At 47.9% G+C, this 5,996-nt stretch overlaps 1 protein-coding gene and 1 pseudogene across 1 annotated transcript in view; one reads left to right on the forward strand and one right to left on the reverse strand.

The window, feature by feature from the left end:
* LOC108316372 overlaps positions 1-4,255 on the forward strand; it is a 6,439-nt pseudogene extending 2,184 nt beyond the window's left edge.
* Positions 1-5,996, reverse strand: part of LOC108316401 (neuroblastoma breakpoint family member 10-like) — a 163,908-nt gene that overhangs the window by 78,248 nt on the left and 79,664 nt on the right. The gene's annotated exons all lie outside the window — the stretch shown is intronic.

A 5,996-nucleotide genomic window follows, 5' to 3' on the forward strand; every position in this document is an offset into this window, starting at 1 on the left:
AAGTGGCTTCTTTGCTGATTTTTTCAAGAGAAGGTTCTACTTCATGGGAAATATTTATGTATATGCAACAGAAGGTATTTGCCACCCACATACATCTCCCTGCTCAGCTAAATATATCACTAAAGCGATATGATTATCTAGCACAACCTCAGCCAGTGAATAAATAGCTTTTTGTTGAGCTGCAAAAGAGGCTGCAGTTTTATCAGCAATATTTTTTCTTTCTTTGTCTTTCACAGACGGTATCTGGCTCTGAGACAGCCCAGGCTGGAGCGCAGTGGCAGCATCATAGCTCACTGCATCCTCGAACTCCTGGGCTTAAGATTCTCCCGCCTCAGGCCCCGAGTGACTGGGGTTACAGGCCAGAGCCACCATGCCTGGTTTTCATCAGCAATGTTTCCAGAGTTATAGAAAGATTTGTAATCCTGGGAAGAAACACTCCCTTCAAGCAAAAGTGTTCTCCCCGCAAAATGCAAGGAGTTATCTTCTTGATGGCCAGGCAGATAATTCTCTGGTTTTGCCCCAATAGAATCTCTATGTAAAATGAGTGGTGGTCAGGCCTAGTGAGAAGTTTGAGGAAGCTTGCCCAACGTTGGGTTTCTTCAGATCCATATATGTATTCAAATATCCTAAAAGACATTGCCCTTCATCACTCCTTGTCCTTAGACATTTATGGACCTGGCTGGTGATCGCCTCCAGACAAAAATAAATGCTGGTGCAGAACAGGAAAGTGTATTATAATTTGAGCACATCAGCTTTTGCGCACTTGAACCCATGGGTCAGACACGTTAGAGCAAGAGGGCGGGTTGACAGCAGGAGGGAGTGTTTTCCTTTTAATTTCCCAATAGCACAGTGGTGTTTGCCACAGTCATGTCAGAATGAGGTGACAATCTGTAGCTGTTGCTGTTTCTGTGGGTTTTGTTTGTTTGCTTTTGAGACAAGGTCTCACTGTGGCTCAGGCTGGAGTGCAGTGGCATGACCGGGGTTGAATTCTGCCTTGACCTCATGAATTCAAGCAACCCCCTTACTCATTCTCCCAAGTAGCTGGGACAGCAGGTGTGTGACACCACACCCTGGCGTGTGAACTGGGATTTGAGGTTTTAGCTGGCTCCCTAATAGATAGGCTCCCTTACTCTTCTGGAATACAGATTGTCTTCATGATTAGCATTCTTGTATGCATTATATTTCTACTAACTTGCTATTTTTTTCTTTTTCTTTTTCTTTTTGTAGAGACAGAGCTTCATCACGTTGCCCAGGCTGGTCTCAAACTCCTATGCTTCAGGGATCCGCCCACCTCAGTGTCCAGTGTCCCAAAGTGTTGGGATTACAGGTATAAACCACTGTGCCTGGCCTAAGCTAGTGTCTTTTCACTAAGGTAACAAAGTCTTTATTTAAGCCATTGAGAAAAGCACAATTTATAAGGGAATCATTCCGGTGATCTTAAAGGCTAGTGTCAGCGATTTCAGAATACTGTTTAAAGAATCCTCCGTCAAGGGTCCCTGTAGAACCTCTGTTGAACCACTACTCCATGCCGCACTTGGCAAGCATTGCGTTGCTGCATTGCATCCCACTGGCTCCACCACATTGAAGAAATTTGACGAGAAGGATGAGGAGTCAAGTGGAGGCTCCAGCCCATTCCAGCACCTTGAGAAGAGTGCCATACTCCAAAAGGCCCATGTATTTAATGAAACCCCGGTCAATCCTCGGAAATGTGCCCACATCCTCACCGAGGTTCTTTATCTCATAAACCTTGGGAAGCATCTGGGGACCACGGAAGCGACCTACGCCTTCTTTGCGGACCAAGTTCTCCGTCGGATGTGCTACTTGTCCATCAAGGAGATGTCTTGCATCGCAGAGGATGTCATCATTGTCACCAGCAGCCTAACAAAAGACATGACTGGGAAAGGAGACAACTATCGGGGCCCGGCTGTGCGGCCCTCTGCCAGATCATCGATAGCACCATGCTGTGGGCTACTGAGCGCTGCATGAAACAGGCCATTGTAGACAAGCTGTCCATGTCTCCAGCTCTGCCCTTGAGCCTTCCTTGCACCTGCTGAAATGCAGCTTTGACGTGGTCAAGCGCTGGGTGAATGAGGCTCAGGAGGTGGCATGCAGTGATAACATCGTGGTCCAGCATCACACGCTAGGGCTCCTGTACCACATGTGTAAGAATGGCCGCTTGGCTGTCAATAAGATGATCAGCAAGGTCACCTGGCATGGCTGTAAGTCCTCCTTTGCCTCCTGCATGATGATCCAGGCCAGCAAGCAGCTGGAAGGGGAGGATGGCAGCCGTGACAGTCCACTGTTTGACTTCATCGAACGCTGCTTGTGCAACAGGCATGAGATGGTGGTGTGCGAAGCAGCCTCGGCCATCGTCAACCTGCCAGGCTGCAGTGCCAAGGAGCTGGCCCGGCTGTGCCAGTGCTCCAGCTTTTCCGCAGCTCACCCAAGGCTACTGTCCATTATGCAGCTGTTCGCACCGTCAATAAGGTTGCCATGAAGCATCCGTCTGCTGTGACAGCTTGCAGTCTGGATCTGGAGAACCTGGTCACAGACTCAAACCACAGCATTTCCACGCTGGCCATCACCACCCTCTTTAAGACAGGCAGTGAGAGCAGCATCGACCTTGAAGCAGATGCCTTATGAAGGAGATGTCCTCCTTCATGTCAGAGATCCCCGATGAACTCAAGGTGGGGGTTGTCCAGGCTGTCGGTGCCCTGTGTCAGAAGTATCCTCGCAAACACGCCATCCTCATGAACTTCCTGCTCACCATGCTCCGGGAAGAGGGTGGCTGTGAGTACAAGTGCACCACTGTGGACGGCATCATCAGCATCACTGAGAACTCAGAGAGCAAGGAGACGGAGCTGTCACATCTGTACGAGTTCATTGAGGACTGCTAGTTCACAGTGCTGGCCACCCGTATTCTGTATTTCCTGGGCCAGGAGGGGCCCAAGACCACCAGCCCTCAAAGTACACCGGCTTCATCTATAACCGAGCTGTCTTGGAGCATGAGGAGGTCCGGGCAGGTGCTGAGAGTGTTCTGGCCACATCTGGAGCCCAGAATGAACACATGTGCCCCAGTATCTTGGTGTTGCTGAAGAGGTATGTGATGGATGATGACAATGAAATAAGGGACTGAGCCACCTTCTATCTAAAAGTCCTGAAGCGCAGCAGAAGGCCCTCAATGCAGGCTAGATCCTGAATGGTCTGACTGTATCCGTCCCTGATCTGGAGAGGGCTCTGAATCAGTACATACTAGAACCATCAGAAAAACCTTTTGACCTCAAGTCTGTGCCCCTCGCCACTATGCCCATGGCAGAGCAGAGAATGGAAAGCACCCCCATCACCGCAAACAGCCTGAGAAAGTGGCAGCTACCAGGAGATCTTCCAGGAGCAGTTGGTGGCAGTGCCAGAGTTCCAGGGACTTTGGCCCCTATTCAAGTCCTCGCCTGAGCCCCTCACCGAGTCAGAGACTAAGTATGTCATCGGCTGCACCAAACACACCTTCACCGACCACATGGTGTTTCAGTGTGACTGAACGAACACACTCAATGACCAGACCCCAGAGAATGTCACAGTGCGGATGGAGCCCACTGAGGCCTATGAGGTACCTGCCCAGAGCATGCCCTACAACTAGCCTGGGACCTGCTACACACTGGTGACGCTGCAAAAAGGAGACCCCACAGCTGTGGCCTGCACATTTAGCTGCATGCTGAAGTTCACAGTTAAGGACTGTGCTCCCACCACTGGGGAGACCGACGACGAAGGCTGTGAGGCTGAGTAAGTGCTGGAAGATCTGAAAGTTGCTGTAGCTGATCACATTCAAAAGATCATGAAACTGAACTTCAAAGCAGCCTGGGATGAGGCAGGGGATGAATTTGGGAAGGAGCAAATATTCGCTTGGTCTACAATCAAGACACTTGAAGAGGCTGTGGATAACATCATGAAGTTCTTGGGAATGCCCCCTTGTGAGAGGTCAGACGACGCGCTGAATGACAAGAGCACCCACACGTTGCTCCCGGCAGGTGTGTTCCGGTGTGGTCGTGACATCCTGGTGCACTCTCAGCTGCTGCTTTTGGACACAGTGACAATGCAGGCGACAGCCAGAAGTTTGGAGGTGCTGCCAGTAGACATGATTTTGGCATCTGTGGGCTAAGCGGCCAGCCTGCATAGGACCTTATACCCTTCCCCAACACTATCCGGTAGTCGTGCCTTCCTCATGAAACTGGTGGAAACCCCTTCCCAAGCTTCTGTATTCAAAAACAATTAGGAATCATTGCAGACATGTATTTTTTAATTCTGCCTCCCTCTTCAGGACTACTTGGAGGTGGCTTTTTTTTTAATAGGGGATGATTTTGGCTTGCCCTAAATCTTGCTATCCTCCCTTCCTGGAAAGGGATCATAAAGAAATCAAACATTCTCAACTCCTCTTGAATTTATCCCCCAAGACACCATCTTATTCCTGTAATAAATCAGCACGTATTTATTTAAAAAAAAAAAGAATTCTCCATCCATGTGGTGGCTTATATCTGTAATCCCAGCATTTTGGGAGGCTCAGACAGGAAAATCTCTTGTGCTCAGGAGTTCAAGACAAGCCTGGGCAACAGATGAGAGCGAATCCTCATCACTGCAAAAAACCAGAAATATAGCCAGGCGTGGTGGTGCACACCGGTGGTCACAGGAGCTACTGCAAAGGCTGAGGTGGGAGGATCACCTGAGCTCAAGAGATAGAGGCTGGGCTGGGCCGTGATCCTGCCATTGCATTCCAACCTGGGCGACAGATGGGACCCTGACCAAATATAGACACGGATTCTCAAACCACTCAAACCATTTTACTATAAACGTTTATAAATGGTGTTTTTGTGTTTGTTTTTGTTTGTTTTTTCTTTTTTCTTTTTTCTTTTTCTTTCTTTCTTTCTTTTTTTTTTTTTTTTTTTTTTTTTTTTTTTTGAGACAGAGACTCACTCCGTGTCCCAGGCTGGATTGCAGTGGCAGGATCTCGGCTCTCTGCAACCTCTCCCTCCCGGGTCCAAGCGATTCTTTTACAAAAATTTGTAAAAATACAAATTTTTGTATTTTTAATAGCTACAGGGTTTCACCATGTTGGCCAGGCTGGTCTTGAACTCCTGACCTCAAGTGATCTACCTGCTTCGGCCTCCCAACGTGCTGAGATTACAGACATGAGCCACCACACGTGGCCCTCAACCATTTTAAGTAAGCAAAGACAGATTTGCCATTTTAAGTATGCAAAGACACATTTGTCTGGCTTTTTAGGTACATTGCTGAATTATCCCCCAATCTACATTTTTACGAAGGACCTAGGGAATGGCAACATGGAGTTATTTGGCCAAAATGCAGACACTTTCATGTTCTACTTCAGTCTGTTTTTGAAATCCTTCCATTGTGCCTTTTGTATCCAGTTCAGTGGCCTTGCCTTCTTACACCAGCATGTGAATTAATTGATGGAGGTTAGAATATTTGGACTCAAAGGTTTCAATAGTTAAGTCAAATTTTCTCCCAAACCCTATAGGATCTTAGCGCCTGCATTAGAAACAGAAGAGGAAAATGTATTTACATTTAGATCAGGGAAGTCTTATATAATATTTTTAATTCACAATATGGTGAAGCAGAATACACAGCGGTATTCTGTGTATTCCCCTCTTCCTGTGCGTATTACCTGGAAAGGGGCTGTCAGAACAGAAGTTTCAGGGAAGGGGCCAGAGCCCTGGGGACTCTCCTCAGGTAATGGTGATGGAAGAGGAGGCAAGGCAGGACAGGAGGGCTCAGGTGAGGGAGACTATGCAGGTGCAGGGGCTGGAGAAGAAGGAGCAGGTGGAGACAAAGGAGACAAAGCCTCCTCAGTACTTCTCAATTCAGAAGAAGTCTGCTGACCTCCTTCAGTTTACTCCTCAATGGAGGCAGTTTTCCCAGTTCTTTTAGAAATTTCTAGGCATCATTGGAAGTAAGTTTTCCATTTAATTTGTCTGGTTCTAAAACCA

This window comes from Cebus imitator, unplaced genomic scaffold, assembly GCF_001604975.1.
Source record: "Cebus imitator isolate Cc_AM_T3 unplaced genomic scaffold, Cebus_imitator-1.0 Scaffold188, whole genome shotgun sequence".
Classification (NCBI taxonomy): domain Eukaryota; kingdom Metazoa; phylum Chordata; class Mammalia; order Primates; family Cebidae; genus Cebus; species Cebus imitator.